Genomic DNA, 22,517 nt, shown 5'->3' on the forward strand with positions numbered 1-22,517 from the left:
TTCTTACCTTTGTATTACTCATGCAACTGGTTGTTAAAACCACTCATCTTACGCTTCTTCTATAATGCCTTCTTCCAGATGGCATACCCTACCTGTTGATCCATCCATTTCACACTCTTCTATTTATCCTCTTGACTTTTGGAATACATTCTGATATTGCCTCTACCAAATAGTTCTTGAGTAGAGCACAAGCAGCATCGATATCCAGATACTGTTTACAAGTCATTGCCGCAAGCTGATTCCTGAGTTTTTCATAATCAACAGTCTTATAATTCCACATACAGTATATCCCTTTCTAACAGAAGTCATGAAATTGTAAATGTGAGGCAACCGTGCAAGTAATCACCTCATGGTTACGTTACTCTCATCGACTGATGGAAGACTTGACACTCCATTTCTAATAACATCACCTCATGAGATAATCACATCCAATACCTTTGATCCTTGTGTACCTCCGTTACGTAGTGCAAAAGGTAATTGTCTCTCAAAAACTCCAGAAATTCGTTTTCTTTGCTCCCAGATGCAGTCTTTTGATTCCAGTCTATATTACCATTAAAGTCCTCATTTATAATCACTCGTTTCTTGCTAACCAGGCTAATTTGCCTATTCATGTTCTTTTGATTACTCTCCATGTTTCCAGGTCTACAGCAGCACCCACCTAAATATTTCACCCTGTTTTGACCTCTACTTCATTCCATATACCATACCATATTGTCTCAAAACCGCGGCCACTATTTGCACCTTGCAAATCCAGCCTAGATGAATACACGTCATCTACTACTATCAACATCACCCCTCCTTCCTTTCTTTCCAGTCTGTTTTCACGAACAATATCATACCCGTTCGTCTCTATACCTGTCAGGATGTCATCTAACCGTATTTCGCTTATACCAACAATTTTCGAACGAATAAACTCACTCAATTCACTTCGATCCCCTTATTTCGAATAATTCTGGTATTTGTAAACAAACATCAGAAATCATTTCTGGTTCTACAAGTCCTAAGAACATCACTTCTTCGATTTGACTCTTCAATACTTTCACCAGTCCCTTACTCTATATTGTCACCAATTCCACAACCTTCCCCCGTTTCCCTGTATCAGTTGTGCTTTCGCCCACTCATTTACTTCATTCATGATTATCACCTCTCCATTTGCAAGCCTGCTCTTTTGGCCTTTCATATCACCTCTCACCACATCAGATCTATTCATTACAGTCATTATCTCCTTCTAGGAAGAATCTCTCCAGCCGACTCACATCAAAATCATTTAAATACAGCCCAACTTCTTTATCGAGTTCCATCCTTCCCTCAAATTCATCCTACACATTCACAAAATGCACTTCCTTCGCCTCAAAGAGCTATGCTAACATATCATTCATAACCTTTGCTCGCCACCTCAATTATCATTATCATTCCTTGGCAACATACCGACTACCTTTCCTACCACACTGTAATCTTTTACTCTCCTTGATAATCTTCTCATATCCAATCTAACATTTTACTTTTTCCCATCCAAACCATTCATTCCTACTACAATCACTAACTCTTTCTCTCTCTTATCCCTCATGTCCAACGCTACAGTGACGGGTAATCACGAATTTCTTGCCGTATTGTGTTCAAGTAGGTCAAGGTTTGAAATAAAGAAATATTACCTTTAAAAAACACGTGTAATTTCCGTACAATAAACATTATAAAATAATTGTTTTGTACTTCCCCAAGAAATAAGTTTATAAATCAAAAAGTGGTGGCACTGTAATTTTGTTTAACTTTTATGCTACATTTGAAGAGATTTTAAGTAAATATTGGATAAACTAAAATCGTTCTTAATAAAATGCTCAATTTTTAGAATAAAGATATATCGTTTTAATAAATGTAATAATCAAAAGCTGGAGTTATTACATTATTAATTTAAACTGTGATACTTGAAAGTTCTAAAAATTTATAAAGTGGGCAACATCTTGTAGTTTTACTTAGATAATAAAATAACTAAACCCGGCTAAAAATCATTAGAGATAATTACCAATTATAATTTATTATATTATTGTATTATAATATTCTAATACTATTCCTTACTACAGCGAACTATTTTTGGCTTATATGCATAGGGATTTTATTGTGATTTCTAACATAATTCTGTTTCATATTGACTCGCTTTATTGACTTTCGCCAGACTTTCGCCTCAGGCATTTTATACAGGCACGTATCATAAAACAACACTATGGATTTACGAGTTATTTTTTAATCTGTACGTAACCACCAAAAAGCATATAAACCTCTCTCACGATGGTATCGTGGCTCGGCTAAGCATCAAAGAATTCGGGAACTTGGTCATAAAGACCAAACGTGGAACTTCAACCATTTCAAGCATTCATTATCCAATCAGAAGTTTACTCTAATGGCAACGGCAAGGCTTTTTAACGTACACCGTATTTATTTATCAGTTAAAAATACAAAAAAAGATCAAAAATAAAATTTAAAGTGCAGAGACGAGTTAGTAGAATGGTAGACGATTGCCCAAGAAATATCGTGTTTGAACTACATGCTAAGAAAAACCGTCTAAAATCGTTGAAATTTTACTAAGATCTCAGTGAAATTTCGAGGATTGTATATAAATGTGGATTATAAAATGATGACAGCTTTTATATTTCTCTTACATTTTTAATTTCATAATTTTTCAGAGCATTTTTTATTTTCATAATTTTTACATAAACAGAAATTATGCTAATACATCAATAACATAATATCCAATTGGGTTAAAAGCATTTATCTTTTCTGTTAACCTCATTCGACTCAGTACCATTATTTTCTCTTGTTTACAAGTTATGTTTTCAATTAAGACTACTTTTAAAACTTTATCCTATAAGTCCTGTTACTTTTGCCGACACTTCCCATAGCCTACGTGCCAAAAGTTCATCTCTTACCTTTGAAGACGCACGTGCTCGACGACAGTCGGAGAAATACTCTCCAGACACACTTTCCAGACTTTCTTCTAGCGCCAAGTAGAGAGATGTTTGCGCACCTTCCCAACAATTCTTGAAGGTCCAGTAACCTAAAACAGGATATAAATATTTGAAACTCCAATGGAAGTTGTACATAATGTGAGATCTTATAGCTCCGGGATGTAAGGCATTCACTGTAACACCTGTGCCTTCCAATCTTTTGCTGAATTCCACAGTAAAAAGAAGGTTTGCTAATTTTGTGCTGAAGTATGTTAAAAACGGAGGTGGGACGAACTTTTCACAGTTCAAATTGTCGAGATCCAAGGAAGCGAACCAGTGAGCAGCAGAAGATACCACTATAACCCGAGAGGGGGCACTTTTCTTTAGTAGGTCGACCAAGAGATTGCTGAGTAGGAACGGACCAAAATGATTCGTGGCAAACTGCACTTCCAAGCCATCTTCAGTTAAGTGCAATCCTGGAGGAGCAATCATTCCCGCATTGTGGATCAGGACATCAAGACGTTCTTCGGTTTGATTGATGTCTTCGGCAAATGCCCGAACTGATTTCAAAGAACTCAAGTCCAGCTGTTTAATCACCATGTTGTCTTTTCCTGTAGAACGGGCGATATCTTGGACAGCCTCCTTGGCCTCTCTGACGCATAAGCAAGCCATAATCACCCGTGCATTTCTACGAACGAGTTCTTTTGCCGTCTCTTTTCCAATACCGCAGTTTGCGCCTGTGATTATGACAGTCTTCCCCGTCATATCCCTGGTGCTTTTACATATTCTAGTCGTCAACATTATGTAAACTTTGAAACACACAAAAAATAAAATAAGTGCCATCAACCAAAACGCCATGTCACTGACGATGCACAAGAATGAACACTCAACTTATTCTGTAAAGCAGGTGGTTGCTCATCATCTCTTAAATATATTTTCCTAGACATTCTCTTTCGTAGACAAGGTCTTCCTCATTAGGAGAAGAAAGGAAACAGGAAAATTAATGTTATTTTGAATAAAAGAAATTTCCATTGAACTAAGATTGCGAAGTATTTGTTCTATTAGTCAACAATGTTTTTCTTGTGCTTATGACGTTGTTCTTATACATTGGAAGTCAGGTTTATCATGGATTAATTATAAACTCCTCAAAAGTCAAAGAAATGGCAATTAATCGGTACTGAAACATTTCTCAATACTGCAAATCTGCAGGAAAATCAGAGTAATACTGTTCAGCCAGTTATTTAAAATTTTTGTTCAATAAAACTCAAAATAGGGAATTTTTTTTATCCTTTCTTTTGAAGCTAGTTTACTGACAAAGTCAGATTCATTGACTCTCTGGATGAAGGCGGGAGTATATTGTTCCTACATTCCTTGTAGTATTCGCTGTTTATTTTGAGCAACAAAGTTTTCATTCTTTATTTCAAATGATCTATTTTCTCATTTTTTTACATATTTATATCTTACTTATATTTGTATATGTGTGTTAATTTACTTACTTTATTTTCCTTTGAAGTTATTACATATCCATTTATTTATTTTCACCTTCATATTATTATGTTTTAATTTCTTGTTTGCATGTACGTAGGTACGAGCTCGTACATTAGCCCTGTGGAAATTGCATTTGTTACCCTAGTGCTAAACTGTCCGAAGGTACGACCGTCATAGGTTCCATTCTAGTCGCTAACGAAAGAACGTTTCTAATCCTTTCTGCGTCCGGTTTAGGAGGTCGACTTTTGACACAGAAGTCGAAAGTCGACTTTGGACACAGAAAAATAGAGGAAAGAAAAACGCTGTGGAAATCACCATACTTCAGACATAACATATACTTGTTACGATTTTGACCAGGGGCAACTCGTGCATAGGCACTGCGCAACTGCAGCACCCCCAATTTTTCTCGATATTAAATATATTTATTAATTTATTTATATTTGCTTGTAATATTTAATTTTATCGTCGACAATCCTATACATTTCTCTTATTTTGTATAAAAAATAATAAAAATCCATCCATCAGGAGGGCGAAAGAGGCTAGCAGCACTGTGTTTACCACAGTGTCATATTGCTACGCGCACAGGCATATGCACGTCATAGTGAGATGCGAGTTATTAACGTAATGCGGCACTGTCCGTCGCGCAGTTCCACTGTTGCTTATGTGCAGTTTGCGCCAGTAGTAGAGTGTTCGTAGTGCTCATCGTGTTTACTCCGTCTCTTTTAGTATTTGGACATTACAATTAAAGACATAACATTTGTTATGTCTTGAATCGTAATGTCCAAATTTTTAGAACATTATTGGGGTTATGATATGGATTTTATTTTTAAGTAATTTTGAATTATAATAAACTATAATTTTATCAATTTCATTTAAAAATATAAACAATTTTTTTTGATGTTTATTATTATTTTTTTAATTTTACCATAATTTTGATATTTTATCCAAACACGTATTCACTGTACTTACAGTGTGTATGGATATTTCGAAAGTTGCAGCACCCGCACGATTTCAAGCCACGAGCCGCCACTGTATAAAGAGGAAGAAACATGACTCCAGTATAAAAGTAAAAAGGCATTTTTATGCCATATTGTGATGCTTCCTCTCTTATGTTGCATTCTTGTCAACGAAGAAATCTGACCCGTTATATAGGCCACACGTCAATGGTTTCTGCCACTGATCAAAACGCCTAATAAAATGAAATGCGCTTTCTACCATACCCTCGCAGATAATGGATTGTTATATATGTGGCTATGGCATTCTTCTTCGGCATGCTGCTCTACAGAGTTAGGTCAACTCTCAATGTGGACCTAACTGAAGTTCTATAGCTGCAAACGAAACAGATCAATATATATTAATAATAAAGAAAACGTCGGTAGATCATAATAAACTTCCTTTTCCCATGAACTACTTGATACACACTGAAAACTGATCCCTTATGGTTTTCTTCATAATTTCGTAATATTCCGCTAGTTTTGAAGAATTCTGCTTTCACATTCGCTTCGCGTCCATAGCAATAGGTAGCCATAAGAAGGATTGTTCTAAGTTTAATTCTAGTCGCCGACTAGAGGAACGTTTTCTACTTATTACTTCGAACCGTTTACAAGTTATTCGATCTCTGGCACGGGTAAGTGGATTGATTTTTCTTCTGGAATTTCAGGGCTTTAATCCCGTTAAAAAAAAGGAAGAAATCAACCGTAGAACCACACTGTTTTAAACAAACAACCTACTATGTTAGGTTAGTCAGAGGAGATGGCGGCGCTTGTCTGCCGTCCCTTCACTGGATGTTATTTACTTATTGATGGTCTTCAGCTAGCTATCTTTTATTGATTAACGGTAGAATTTGACTGCTTCTCAGGCTCCAAAAATTACATTGAACTAAATATCCTTGCTTACTCCCTATAGGGAATAAAAGGCGATAACGAATTTTTGTAATAATAATAATAATTTATTAACTTTATTAGAAGGGGAAAGAAGGAGCTATTTGATAGGCCTTAGTACTATCAAAAAATTAACTTTTCTCGATTGTTCAAAGAGCTACTTTGGCCTGATCTGATATGAAGAAATTTGAGTGCTGGTCGTATTTCTTTGAACATTTAGCTAGGAAAGAAGAAATGTTTTATGTGTCTTCTTCACATGAAAGGTTATAAACGTAATACATTAACATCGAAGGCATGCTAAGGATTTTTTAACATTATTATTATTATTTATTTGTTAACGTTTTATTCATTTTACATAGTCCAAAAAATCTGCTCTGGACACCAAATCCGAGTCTCTTTCAGGGCATTTTAGGCTTCCTAAAAGCGGCGATGGTGATTTCACGCTTGCGCGATAAAATTCATCTTCCACTTAAAGATAATCACAAACATCCGTGCTCATGGCAGAATCGAATCCACAGCTTGTTGGCCGGAGAGTGAGTGCACTAATCACTCGATCATAGCTTCCATCACTTTCATATTTCTTAATATTCTTCAAACAACGATACACTACTGATTACTTTATAGAATTCCTATTGATTTATTGGGAACCATAGTTTAAAAAGTAGGGAGTGTTGGACGAATATATATTTTTTTTCATCGTGAATATAAATAGGAGTATATGGTCTTTAGCTCTGCCATTCACTGAAGTTTAATCTACTTTTGGCGGATTAACTCTTAATCTACTAAATGCGGTCATTATCTTAATCCCGAAGTGGAATTGTTGTGCAAGGTATGTGTTTATTATTCGGTAATCTATTTTCTGAGTTGATGAGTTAGAAACCAATTTCCGGTAAACGGTGGGGACGATGAGCTTACATCCACCAATGCACAAGATACCTACTGAAAGAAAGGCCACAAAAAGTTCTAGTCGCAACGAAAATTTACCAGTAAGTGTTGTTATAGACGTTATCGGGAGATGACGTAGGCAATACTCTTTATTTATTTATTCTTGTATTCAAATTTTGATATAATTTATGTTAGCTTGTGTAATATGAAATAAAATGTTCGTTTTATGTGCTATTTCAGATGTCAATATTGGAGGTGTCTAATAATAAAATAATAACAACCGTAATAATTTGCTATTTATAAACACCAACACTCACATTTTATTTATGCATCTTAAATGCGTTTCTACACATGATACTCGATGATACTCGGAAAAACAAGTATTCAAAATTCAAGTACAGTTTTACGCAATCTACTGCCATACGAAAATAGACGCAAATGTTATCTGCAACATAAACACATCTCATTTATTCAACTATGAATTTAATTAATACAAAATTACTACTTTAATTACTACTTAATACAAAATAGAATAAATTCAGTAACTAACAATCTTATATCCATTTTAAATCAATATAGGAAACATTTATGAAGAATTCCTAATCTGACAGATTAAATATCCAAACACATAATAATGGTTTTCAACCTCATTCTTTATCAAACATCCATCACTTAAAGTCACTGTTTTTACTGAGTCATTTCCGTTAGTTTTTCAGATACATTCCATAGCTTTTGTGCTAGCGTATAATCTCTTGCCACTGAAGATAAGCCGACTCGATGACAATCTACAAAATATTCTCCAGACACATTTTCTAGATTTTTTTCTACAGCCACATAAATAGACGTTTGGGCGCCTTCCGAGCAGTTCCTGAAAAATAAATAACCCACAACAGGAAATATATATTTCATAATCCAGTGAAAATTGGACATAATGTTAGTGTTAGAATGTCCTGGATATACTGCATTCACTGTAACACCTGTGCCTTGCAGCGTTCTACTGAGCTCGCCAGTAAGAAGGAGGACTGCTAGCTTTGTGCTGAAGTACACTGAAAGAGGAAGTGGAATGAACTTTTCGCAGTTCAAATTGTCGAGGTCCAACGAAGCCCACCCATGAGCAACAGAGGACAAGAATATGACTCGAGACGGTGAGCTTTTCTTTAGTAGATCGACCAGCAAGTTGCCTAGTAGAAATGGACCCAAATAATTGGTTACGAACTGCACTTCGAAGCCTTCTTCAGTTAAATGCAGTCCTGGAGGAGCAATCATTGCAGCATTGTGGATCAGGACATCAAGACGGTCTTCGGTTCGGTTGATGTCTTCGGCAAACACTCGAACCGATTTCAAAGAACTTAAGTCCAGCTGTTTAATCACCATGTTGTCTTTTCCAGTAGAACGAGCGATATCTTCGACAGCTTCCTTTGCCTTGATGACACTCCTGCACGCCATAATCACCCTTGCATTTCTACGAACGAGTTCTCTCGCTGTTTCCTTTCCGATACCTGAATTTGCACCTGTAATTAAGACAGTCTTTCCACTCATGTCTCGCGTGCTTTTGCATTTTCGGGTGGTCCATTTTATGTAAATACGGAGTGACACTAACAGCAAAATAACAGACAAAACCCAAGTCGTCATTTCGTCTACGATTTACGAAAGGAGTGAAAATGCTGTTGAGAACCGCTGAAACCGGTTTGTGTTTACAGAAAGATTTTGAGGAATAGAAAAAAAAGTTTCATTTTCCCTCAAGGAATACTTTAAGGAATACTTCTACACTGTTCATAAGGAAATTACATTTATTTATTTTGTACGTCAGTGCAACCCGCATGTGGTTTGAAGTAAGATATAATAAATAACTTTTTTTTTTTTAATCCTAACACTCAGTGCTTTTTTTCTGACAGTACGCAGTGCCGGTACCTTTTTTCTTAAGTTTTTAAAAATTTGAGATTTATTGACATCAAAATGTATTATAAATATTCCGGTAGGTGGTACTGTGTTCACGAGTTGAATTTCAGTTTTGATGACTCATAAGTTGGTACTCTCCTTTCCTCTTTCATAGGTTGGTACGTAACCAGAAACAGGAAGTGTGTCCACTTCCGATTGCTTCCAATATCGGTTTATGAGTTCTATATTCGCTCTGCAACAGGCAGGTGTTCACGAGAGTTTTGAATTAATCTAAGTTAAATCAGTGCAATCATTGTTCAATAAAATGTTGGGCTATAAAGTGTGTCATGATGTCGGAAGTCGTCATCGATAAACACATGGGAACGAAAATTTCAGCGGAGTGGGCAAATGGTAAAATCAGTCATTTTGGAGAATCTCGCAAACAACAGTTAATGTCATTAAGAAAAAAGGCTTACGATCATAAGGAGAGTGCAGCGCACAAAGCTTGCCAACAAAGCGAGACGACGAGGGTATATCGGAGGATATGTTAATAGTGTGGAAGTTGTGTAATAAGATCTTTATGGTGAGTACCGGCACCTTTTTTTCCAGAAAAAAAGCACTGCTAACACTTATACGTTTTTGTCTGATCTTAGAGCTGATTTTTATTTTATTTATTTATTTTTATTTTTATTTTTTTTGCTAGATTAAAATCTAGAGTTACAGGAGAAGGAAAGAGCTCAAAGTTGGAATAATTAAAAAAGCAACTTTCCCAACATCTGAATTTGTTTCAGTTTTTTTTGTTTTTTTCATGTTTAGGGTCATTTTAAAAAAAAAAAAAATCAGCTAACGCCTTTTTATTCCCATATACGGGAGTAGGCGAGGCCATTTAGCCCTATCTAACTTTTGGAGACTGAGTGGGCAGTTCAATCTCCACTGGTACCCAATCAGAGACAGATGGCCCAAGGCTATCACTAATTAAGCGGTACGCAGTGAAGAGAGAAGGCTCAAATGTGCCGCCATCTCGTGGTCCCTAACCCTAACACAATATATTTTTATGTCTGAAATAATGTGGGTTCTACGGTCGATTTTCTTGAGTTTACAGGACGAAAAACCCGAGTTTCCGGGAGGAAAAACCTGCTTGCCCGTGCCAGAGATCGACTAACTCGGGAACCGGTCGAAAAAAGCTTAGAAAAATTTCCTCTAGTCGCCGACTAGACTCTAAACCAAGTCTTCCTTCGTGCGGCCAAGCGCGGTGGTGTGCAAACGCCACATCCACTGAGCTACACAGGCATATTAGGATCATTTTAGACTAATTATATTGCCTTCAGGACACTTACGAATTACATATTCAAAAGTTGAATACATTTATTGTTGCATTTTTTTTAATCTGTGATACGAGTTGTTTAAGATTGCAAAGGACAAAGCTAAAGTTGTTATTGTTTTACAATAAAAAATTTCCATCTTCCAATTAAGAATAATTCTCATACATACAGTGAGTGGCTCCTTTATTATAAACATCTCCCATTTAAGAAAATAAACCCTTTCTGAAGACGCTGAGTCATGTAGCTGCAGTTTGCTATATAAATCAGGTAGACGACATCCAACTGTTCTGTTTGTTTGTGTGTGTGTGTGTGTGTGTGTGTGTGTGTGTGTGTGTGTGTGTGTGTGTGTGTGTGTGTGTGTGTGTGTGTGTGTGTGTGTGTGTGTGTGTGTGTGTGTGTGTGTGTCTTTCGTGCATCACAATGACTAAAAGTCATGATTTAATTGACTTTGAGCGTGGTATGACTGTTGTTGCTGGTATCTCCAAACGTCTACTCTTCTGATCTTTTTATGTACATCAGTGTTTAGGGGGGTACCGGGAGTGGTGTAATAACCAGACAACTTTAAGCGAACGGCAGTCCTGTGGATGAAAAAAGCTCATTGATGTACGAGATCAGAGTGGAATTAGAATGGAAAGGATTGTGACGGTTACATCCTTGGAACGCAGTGTTCGCCCACGTTTGTGGATGCGATACAGGAGCAGACGTCCATCCTGGGTACCACTGCTGTTAGCTAAGAACATCAAGATGTTGCTTTTGCTGACTGACTGCTCAGATGACGAACGGAAGAATGTCGCATGGTCTGATGAGTTCCCGGTTTGTAACTGTATCAGGCTGATGGCAGAACCAGAATATGGCAGCAACAGCATGAGGTCACGGACCCTTCCTGCGAAGTACAACAGCTCAGGCGGGTGGCTGGGCTGTAATGGTGTGGTGAATGTTTTCTTGGCACGAATTAAATCCCCTGATATCAGTTGAAATGTCTAAATGCTGCAGCTAATCTTAATTGATCATGTTCACCCATTCATGGATGCCGTTTACCCATTGTCAAATGGGTTCTTCCAGCAAGACATTGCCATGCCAAAAAAGCGCGTAGGATGTTGAAGTGGTTCGCGGAATATGACAGCGACGTTCCTTGACTTCCGTGGTAAGCTCAACCCCTCCTCCCCTCCAGACTTCAACCCAATAGAGCATCTGAACGAGTAGTTTCTTGTCAGCAATGTCAACAACCAATCAGCAACTGTTGAGCGATGCCATTGTGACAGCGTGAATAAACATCGCAAAGAAATGTTTCAACACCACAGAGAATACAGGTCGTTCGTGATTATATCCTGTGTTGTGTGCAATTTGTAAATTATGGTCTCGTTTACATTGATTTAATTATTAACATGTACTAGAGCGAGTCTCCTTCGTTATTTACCCTCGAGAAAAGCCTCATTCTCTTGCTTTGTTGTTTTGTTATTTATATATATATATAAGCGGGCACCTCAGTCAGTCCTGTGAGCAATGTTCAATGAGCGAGTTCTTCCGAGTCTTCTCTACGTCTCTTCTCTTTGTCATCGTTTTAAATAAATTTTTCATTTTTTCATTTTCAATAGTTAACAATGCTAAAGAATTTAATCTCTCGCTCCCCATTGTCGATCGCAAATATGTTTTGATAAGCTTTAATTTGCTCAAACTTCTTTCAACTGTTGCTACCATTAGAGAAATTGTCAGCAAAATTCTCAATGCCACCCACGTATTTGGAATCATATTCTACAAATTGCTTGCTTTTAAAAATTGTCCAGTTTCTAACAGCGAATTGATGTTTTCCGGAAGTAAACTGTCATTTTTGAATTTGAAATTTGCGAATCATTATTTTCAGTATTTTTGGAAAGAGCACAGGCTCTAAGGCCCTAGTGCCAGACTTAGTTTTAGCGCCCCTTACGTATGGCGCCTCCACCGGGTGGTCAGGTCAGCCTGTCCCTTAATCCGGCACTGCTGATGTTGTTGAGACAACAGTAATAGATAGAAATAGTAAATTCTTTGCCATTCAAGTTGACGAGAGCACAGATGCTTATTTCGCTCTTTTTCTTGTTATGGAATGATGTTCATTTAGCGGGCCACCCAGGTAGATGATGATGTATTACCTTCCTTAATAACCGTTATTATTTCTAAGAAGAAATAAGAATGCCTCAAGGCTTTTTGTATTTAATAAATGCCTATGAACAGATAATCGTATGTAGAATTTTAGCGGATGTGGCGTTTGCACACCACGGCGCTTGGCCGCATGAAGAAAGACTTGATTTCGAGTCTAGTCGGCGACTGGAGGAAATTTTTCTAAGACTTTTTTCGATCGGTTCCCGAGTTAGTCGATCTCTGAAATGGGCAAATGGGTTTTTTTCTACGGGAAAGTCGGGGTTTTCGTCCTGTAAACTCAAGAAAATCGACCGTAGAACCCACATTATTTCAGACGTTAAATACGAGTGCTAGGGTTAAGGACCACAAGATGCGGCACTTGTTGAGCCGTCTCTCTTCACTGCGTGCCGCTTAATTAGTGATAGCCTTGGGCCAGCTATCTCTGATTGGCTACCAGTGGAGATTGAACTGCCCACTCTTACTATGAGATATGTCTACTGTATACTAGAATATTTTTTTCCAGTTTTAGTAAAGTAATTTATTTAGCGACTTTGAGTTCGATATCTACACAGCTTTCCGAACTATACGACGAGCTTTCCGAAAAGAATGTCTCCTTCGTAGTCTTAATTCAAAAGGAACATAGTGAAATAATAAATATCCAATGGTTTGAAGTCTCTATTTTCATTTTCACTATTTCTTAACATAATTCTTCTCCCACTCTCTTTATCAATGTTTTTTTTTCTATCGGGTAAGAAAGCATTCGCAGTTAAAGTCAAATTGATCAGGTTGTTTCCAAGATCATTTTCTCTTCTCTACTTTCGGCATTCATTTTGCTTTAGTTTCAAGGGTGTCCATTTTGAAAGAGACAAAATGATAACAACAGAGGTGACAAAAAGGTTCCGAAAATGTATTGAAACCGGGGGAAGGATAGAATTATGTTAAGTGATTACACGAAAAGAAATTTGTCTGTTCAGTTTCATCGTCCGCTTCTGCCTCCAGCGTGATCAATTGCGTCGTGAGTGGCGGCGTTTCTTTGTCCTCTCTGCAGTATAGGCATTTCCATTCCTCTCGCTTGGCATTGGATTTGCGTTGCCGTGTTGTTTCTGAAAGTCCGGAACATGTAAAGTAAAGATTCGTAAGGCATTTCTTGCAGGTTATATGACTTCTGTCGGACGATAATTCCTTCAGGCACTTGCTGCACTGCATGCCTCACCTTTATTCCCTTGGACAACTGTAAAGATGGCGGCGTCCTTTGTTCTATGCTCGTTAGTGACCACGGTGAACTCTGCTCAATTTTCAGCAAACTCAAAATTTGGGTTTCACTTGAATTTCACTTGAACTCGATGAATTATATATCACTATCTTCAGCGTGACAAGAAGAGTTACTTTGTGACACTTTTAAATTAACAACAGGAGTTTGAACCACATTAAAGTATAAAAACTGGACCAGCGATACAACCATGCAACAGTTTGTATGCCTACACAGCGCCCTCTCCTATATTATTAATATTTTCCTATAATAATTTTTTTTTTTTTTTTTTATTATGTCTCAGTATAAATTACATACAATAATAATATTTACAATATTTACAATAAGGTTTATACAGAATTTTTGAATTTAGAATATAATAATAATAATAATAATAATAATAATTTTTTTTTTTTTATAAACGACTTATTTGTTTTTGTTTTTACAATGAAAATGATAAGGTTTACTATCACACAGAGTATCTGCACACACACAATGAAAAACATATTATCTTTTCTGTACAGTACGAAAATTCGATATATAAAATGCAGAGTACATTTTATAAATATGAATATACATTTTTTTTAAACTAGCTAAATATGGATTGGCACCAATGTGCACACAATTCACGATACAATGCAGTAATGCAGCATACACACACAATTCAATAATAATAATAATAATTTTTTTTTTTATTATGTCTCAGTATAAGTTACATACAATAATAATATTTACAGTATTTACAATAAGGATTATACAGATTTTTTTTTTTATGTCTCAGATGAATTGCATACATAGTTGCTGTAGTAATTATATGTATATAATATTTATAACGCATTACAAGTGTGTATAGCAGATACTTGCAAGTTGGTAATTTTCTTCCTCGAAGCTTAGCAGAGCTTATCTGAGGAAGATAATAGATGACAGAGGGTGGTGGTTTCATGGTTGTGTTCCTATAGTGGTCACATGCCAGGTGTTGATTTTACTGTTTGTTGGTACGTGCTTGAAAGACTTCAACTGCTATTACAGTTTAACTTTTTTTTTTTTTTTTTTGTGAAAATAGGGTTGGATTTAGACATGTAGTGGTAGTTTTTTGAGAGGGGGATTGTCGTAGGTTTGTGTGTGTGTGTATGTGTGGTGGGGGAGAGAGAAACAGGAATTGCTCTAATTTTCATTCTCGCTATAATATTTATATAGTGCCTGTTTCAGCTCTCTGTATGTTCCTAGGTTTCTGTTGTCGAACGGCAGTTTGTTTATCATGTCAGGTACGTAGAAGTTTCAGGTGGCTTTGCCGTAGTGATTGTTGTACTTATATGTTATGTAGTTTGCTGACTGTGGTCTTGTTATTTGATATGTTGTTCTGGTTACTCTATATGTTGGGCTGTAGTAATGTTTTAACATGACTGTGTAGTGGCGTAAGTGTTTCACCTTAAATATTTTGTGTTTTGTCCATGCTTCCTGCATAAGAGTGGGTTGTTCCCAGAATATCAGTTTTATCATTTTATCTTGCAACCATTGTAGCCTGTTAAGTCTGTAGTCTGCGCAGAATGCGTATGATGTGATTGCATATCTTAAAATGTTTTCACATAATGCTTTATAGATTAGTATTTTTATGTGGGTTGGGGCAATGTCTTTTAATCTGTATAGTTTGCTTGCTATTATCCTAAGCTTGGTATGTAGGTAGTTTGTATGGCTATTCCAACTTTGATCTGCATCGAAGTGAAGTCCAAGGTAGCGTGTTGTTTTCACCTGTGTGATGGTTGTGATTTTAGGTTCTGCACTTTGTGTATTGGAGGATGAATGTTTGACAGTGAGATATTTAGTTTCTATGGGCAGGGTTTTGGGGTTTTTGAATATCATTAGCTTTGTTTTTCCAGGGTTTATATATATGCCGTTTTCGGTTAACCAGTTAGTGATTTGATTGATGTCGTGTTGCATATTTTTGTAAGCGATTTTTGCAGTGTTGTGAATGGATACTATGGCAGTGTCGTCTGCATACTGGAAGATTTTACTTTTTAGGGGGAGTTGGCTTATGTCGTGTGTGTATATGTTAAATAGAATGGGAGATTGGACAGCTGCTTGCGGTACTCCACAGGTTACTTGTACCTCTTTGCTGTGTGCTGATCCTATACGTGTGATGTGCTTTCTGTTTTTCGTGTATGCTTTAAACCACTGGAGTAGACGACCTCCAATTCCGATATGGGTAAGTTTCGTTAACAAGGTTTTATGTGTTAGTGTGTCAAATGCTTTTGTTAGGTCAATGAATGCCACTAATGTTATTCTGTTTTTATCCAATGCAGCGTTTATTAGATCTGTGAAATCTTCCAGGAGTGTTGCTGTTCCTTTATTTTTTTGAAAGCCATATTGTGTTTTGGGTATGATTTGAAATTTTTCAACGTATGTGGAGAGTTTCTGATGTACAATGCGCTCCATGATTTGGTTGATTACAGGCAGCGTCGCGATAGGTCTGTAATTACTTATTATGTTTCTTTTTCCCTGTTTGTGTATGGGTGTGATTAATGCAGTCTTCAGTGTTTCAGGTATGTGTCCCGTTTCGAAGATTTTATTTAACAGTTTTTGTATAACTGGAAGTAGGTCGGTTGAGTGTTTCTTGATGTCTTTTGGTCTGATTCCGTCTATCCCCGGTCCTTTGTTAGGATTAATTTGTTGAATTGCCAGTGATAGTTCTTCTTTTGTTACTGTGGGGAACCACATCGACTGGGTTGCTCGTGGACCTAGTGGAGAATGTTCGTATGTGTGAGGAAAGGTTGTTTCTTGTAGCTTTTGGACAGAGTTCACGAAGTACAGATTAAAGTTGTTTGCCAACTGTTTGAGGGATTTGGGATCGCAGGCAAAGCTGTGTTTTATTGTTTCTGTGGCAGTGGTTCTGTGTATATTGTCCAGCATTTCATTAATCAGGTGCCAGGTTTCCTTTATGTCGTTCTGTGCTGTTGTTAATTTGTTGCTGTAATAGTTTCTTTTTGCCATTCGAATCTGGGTTGTTAGGAGATTCCGTTTTCTTTTGTATTCAGCTTTTAGAGCGATATTGTTCGGCGACTTCTTAAGTTGTTTCCATAGGGCATCTTTTCTTTGTATATCTGTTAGTATGTTGTCTGTTATCCATGGATTTTGTTTCGTTTGGGGGCGTATTTTTATTTTTGTTAATGCTTTGTTGTATATTTTGTTAAATGCAAGTTTAAGATTATTATATACAGCTTCAGCAGAGTATAAAGATGCTATCTGCATCCAGTCTGTTTTTCTGATTTCATCGTTCACTACTGCTTCGTTTACAATGCTATGATACTGTTTTGTAGTCTCAGTGATTTTTATGGGTTCTGGTTCAGTGTGTAACTGCAATGCTGTGATATAATGGTCTGCTAGTTTGCATGTTATGACGGCTGCTGTGTGGCTGTTTGGAGGGGCCCTTATATTTATATGATCAATGCAGGTTGAGGTTGTTGTGTTTCCGACTATCTCTTCTCGTGTATACGACTGTATGGATGGGGTTATATTATATGCCGATAATAGGTCTAGGTATTGTTCTGTGTTGTTATTTATGTTCCTAATGTTTATATTAATGTCTCCTATTATTATCAAGTATTTTGAGGTGCCTACTTTCGTGGCTGAAAGCCATCTGTTTAGTTCTTCTAGGAATTTTGTGGTGCTTAAGTTGGGTGGTCTGTATATTGCGTTTAATATCAGGGAGTTTTCTTGTTTGATGTTTTTAATTTCGATGCATATGTTTTCTGCGTATTCTAATTTATAGTTTATTTCTGTTACTTCTAGTTTATGTTTGGTAAATATTATTATACCACCGCCTCGTTTTGTTTGTCTGCAGTGTTTGTGTTGTTGGAAGTGTGGCATTTGGTAGGAGGATGCCTCTTCGTTTGTCGTAGATACTTCAGTCAGTATTAAAATGTCTATTTCGTCTATATCTTCCTTCAGATAAGCTTGCAGGGTCAGCCAGTATTTTTGAATGCTTCTGATGTTGATGTGGAGAATAGATAGTCCTTTTTTGGGGATTGTCAGTTGTTTCCATTCTGATATTGATTTCAGAATGTGGCAATTATCATGTTCCGGGGTGATTACGTCTGCTTGATGGTGTGCTGGTCCTTCTTTACGAGTTGTCGATATTCCTTTCAATGTGACAGCCTGTTGAGGTCATCTACGGATTTTATTTCGATTGGTTTTGAGTCTTGTGTCTTTCTAAGGAATATTTTGCTGTCTGAATAATAATAATAATAATAATAATAATAATAATAATAATAATAATAATAATAATAATAATAATAATAATCTAAGGACTGTTATACCCCAAAAGGAGTAGGCGAGATCGTTTTAGCTTTAGCTGACTTTCTGAAGATCGAAGGGCATCCAATCCCCAACCTTGGCAAGTACATCGAAAGAAAATAGCGACGAAACGCTTACCATCATTTCATATGCAGACAAATCTGCCAGCGAACACATGCAGTTAACATATAAAAATTCCGTTAGTAGGTGGCAGATAGCAATGTGTAAATGATGGATTATCTACATACTGTGCCCTTTATAATTGTGTAGCAATCCAGATAAAGCATCGCTTTGACGGAAAAAAAAACCTATTCTGTATTATTTAGAGTGAATTAAATAGTGTGGAAGGCGGGCTGTGTGGTATAGAGCAGCGCTTCCCAAACTGTGGGCAGCGGCCCCATTGGAAGCAGTAGGTTTTGTTGAGGGGGCCCGTGAAATAATGAAAACAAATTTAAAATGTTTTAAGACTAACATTTTTTTAATCATAATAAATATTATGATAATATATGTGTTTATTAAGATTTTTTTCGAGGGGGGCCGTGAAATATTTTAATTTTTCTAAAGGGGACCCTGGCATCCCGAAGTTTGGGAGTCACTAGTGTAGAGTACATACTTCCCACACTGACTCCTGTACTTCATGGCGGCGCAACGTAATTTTTTTTAAGAATAATAATATTTATTTATTGATCTCTCAAATATTTACATATATACAATTATTATCTTGAGTAACATTCAGTATATTATTTTACAAGGTTCAGCACTTAGTGCAAAAAATAATGTTATTTTTTGCACTAAGTGCAAAAAATAACATTATTATTTTTTGCTATTTTTTAAAATAACAATCACAGTAATATTTTTAAAAAAAATTTAAATAATAATTTTTAATAGTAATAGTAATTTATTGATTGCTAAAGTATTTACACATACAATAGACATCTTGAGTGACATTGCAACTTATAATTTTAAAGAATTCAGCACTAAGTGCTGCATTTTCTACATTGGATTTCAATTAAAATTTTTACTAATACTTTTTAGCCTCTATATTAGGTATTTGCAACACATGTTCTTCTAATGTTAGTAACGAAGATTATTCAGAATTTTTTGTCTAATAATTTTTTTTGTTTACATAATTTTTAATTAAAAGAATAATTTATTGCATTATTTTTTCATGTTACATAAGAGTATTATATTAATGATATTATCACATAATAATCAGTATCTTTAGTATCTTCTTTATTGTTGTATACTTTACTAACTGTTTTATCACATAATCTGCTTCTTTGGTTATAAGGATTATGTGTGGTTGATGGCAAGTTAATTCCACCTACTTCGAAGCTTGGGTTAGCTTTTATGAAAAGAGTGGGATTAGCCTTCAATATTTATGTTGTTGTTACTGTTTATGTATGGGATGTAGGCATTGGATGCTGGTGATTTGCGATGTGTATATTAGTGTTAACGGTGTATTAACTTTGTTGGTATATTTTCCAGAGTTCGTGTTTTAATGTTCGGTAGTTATCTACGTGTTTTAACTTTCTTGGTAGGTTGTTGAGTTGCTTGGGTATCTGATGTGATCTCACAGAAGAACCGTATGAGTTGTTGAAGGGTGTGGGGATGTAGAGAGTTGTTGTAGGTCGTGTTATACGATATGTGTCTCTGTTGTTTCGATAGTTGATGTTGAAGTAATTCCTTGTTAATATCATGTAGTGTTTCAGGTTTTTAATGCTCAGGATTCCGTGGGTCGCCATGTGCTTGTCGGATATTGGTTGTTGCGTGTAAGGTGTCCAGATCACTGTTGGCACGATTTTCCTGTATAATTTCCACTTTTGTTAGATAATATAATAATAATAACAATAATGACCGTCTGGAGCACAGAAATTTTCAGTTTTCATTAATCCACTTTTGCGTTGAATTCAAGGTTTTTTCCTTCACAAACAATGATCGAATAAGAATAATGACGATTAGAGTATAGTTATTATTATATTACGTTGTATTTCAAATCTCTTTAAACGAAACGGTAATTAAATTGGCTAAAACAAAAAAATTGTCGGCAACATCAGAATATTGCGAAATATATCACCTTCCCCGTTAATTCTTAAAATGCAGAATTTTTTTTTCCCGTCAAAGAATGGGAATTACAAGGAGTAGCAGATAAACAGATTTACTTCCCTGTAGTTCTCAGGCATCTGAAATTAATAATTTGTTAGATCTTTTTTTTTTTTTTTTTCAGTTTGATTCTCACTTAAATATTTTTTGGAATGCCTACTAATTTAAAGTTTTCATTTATTTATTTATTTTATTATTTATTGATTTATTAATTATCCTATCTTTCAGTATTTTTTTCGCGTTAGAAAATAGCGAGTGTCGGCATTTATATTTACTCTTTTATAAAAATAAACTATCAAAAAAAAAAAAAATCAGCTAACGCCTTTTTTATTCCCGTATATACGGGAGTAGGCGAGGCCATTTAGCCCTATCTAACTTTTTGGAGACTGGGTGGGCAGTTCAATCTCCACTGGTACCCAATCAGAGACAGATGGCCCAAGGCTATCACTAATTAAGCGGTACGCAGTGAAGAGAGACGGCTCAAATGTGCCGCCATCTCGTGGTCTCTAACCCTAACACAATATATTTAATGTCTGAAATAATGTGGGTTCTACGGTCGATTTTCTTGAGTTTACAGGACGAAAAACCCGAGTTTCCGGGAGGAAAAACCTGCTTGCCCGTGCCAGAGATCGACTAACTCGGGAACCGGTCGAAAAAAGGCTTAGAAAAATTTCCTCTAGTCGCCGACTAGACTCGAAACCAAGACTTCCTTCGTGCGGCCTAGCGCGGTGGTATGCAAACGCCACATCCACTGAGCTACACAGGCTCCAAAATAAACTAAAATAATAAAAAATAAAGTCACTATATATATGTTAAAGATAGATACCAAGCTATTTAAAACCTGGTTTTACTCCATTTCCCAATTAAGCAAACAGACAAACAAATCAAGTTTGCGCCTGCAAGTGTTGCAAGTCTAGCTGAACCTTCACGTAGTGCAAGACCAAGGCAACTCGTTTTAAAAGTAGAATAAGCTCTGATCACTAATCTTAATATTTACCCTTAATGCAAAGCACATCTCCTGGAGGAGATGTATGCTGCTTTGTATTAAAGGCAAGGGGCTACTACCCAGACCGGTTTCGACCTTATGAATAAGTAATGCCGTCTCTAAAAATTCGGACGATCCCTAGGCCACTCAATTGTGGGCGAAAGACCGCCCATCTCAGCGTTGGCTCCACACAGTGATGGCCTTCCGCCCACACGCCATCACCGAGCAGAACCGCTCATATTCCGAAGAAAAGCATTCACCGACAAAGCCCCTCACCGGGCCGTGCCGGAAAACGCCTTCCCCCGAAGACTCAAATTGCTCCCTTAAGGCAAAAACCTTAAGAGAGCAAACTCATAATAGTCCCCACAGGTTTCGACCTTAATTGAGGTCTCATCAGTGGGAGCCAGGCTAGAAAAACCAAGATTTAATAATACAGAGCTTATAAGTATTTTATCAGAACAAGTTACCATAAGGTGTTTTAACCTTATTAAATAAAAATCTCAGGAGAAGATATAAGTTAAGGGTTTGCGCTTCGCAACCATATGCCTGGGAAAGGAGCGTCCTAGGTTCGATTTCAGTCGGTGACATGAGGAGCTTAAGGGTCTTTCTCCACCATAGCCAAGTTAGCCAGTCTTGGGCGTGAAGAGCATGGTTTTTTCTACAAATTTATCTGGGGTTTTTCATCCCGCAAGCATGCAAACCGGTCTACGTGAACACACACGGATCTACAGTCATAAAATACTTAACTCCCCATGAGGGTTCTCAACTCGCCCCAATAAGGACGGGAGAGGAAAAGGGTGGAAACTCCATACGAATAAATAAATAAAAATGAATCTTGTCGTGTGGGTTATGCAACCCGCGCTTTCAATGTACGTCAAATTTGACTGTATGATTACATTTTTATTGATGTATGAAAGTTTTAAGAGTGCACAGCGCACCAGCGCTCATCTTAATTGGTCCAATGCAATTAATTGTAGGACAACTTGGAATAGTTTATTAATTAACTGTAACCAGATCTGCGCAGAGTGTGCGTGTGTGGGGGTAATGAGTTAAACACGTATTGTGAAATAGAGAAGTGTCTCATGTATTGTTTTATACGTAATTTTTTCCACTGTTATACAAGCAAAATAGTTACCACTTTAAAAACTACAATGTTCATTAAAAAAAAGAGTTAATCTTCCGAGGTGTAATCATAAACAACTCATCCCACAAGACGGATTGATTACCCTATAATTGGAATGGATTCTCCTTCTTATGACATGCGCAGAAGTGTCGAAGGGTCTCGTATCTGTGGGCGTACAGTAGTCAGTTTTTACATCTTTGTGCTTAATCAGTAAATCTGGAAGAAGAGGACGAGGCTTTCCTCTTTCGGGTACAATCATA

General features: G+C 36.7%; 2 pseudogenes; both read right to left on the minus strand.

Annotated features, from left to right (window-relative positions):
* Positions 1-2,852: 2,852 nt before the first annotated feature.
* On the minus strand, positions 2,853-3,704 carry LOC150093393 (retinol dehydrogenase 14 pseudogene; annotated as a pseudogene).
* A 4,175-nt stretch (positions 3,705-7,879) lies between these two features.
* Positions 7,880-8,746, minus strand: LOC150093394 (retinol dehydrogenase 14 pseudogene; annotated as a pseudogene).
* Between the last annotated feature and the right edge of the window lie 13,771 nt (positions 8,747-22,517).

This window comes from Typopeltis vanoorti, chromosome 24 (genome assembly GCF_054136105.1).
Source record: "Typopeltis vanoorti isolate ZY-2024b chromosome 24, IOZ_Tvanoo_1.0, whole genome shotgun sequence".
Lineage (NCBI taxonomy): Eukaryota > Metazoa > Arthropoda > Arachnida > Uropygi > Thelyphonidae > Typopeltis > Typopeltis vanoorti.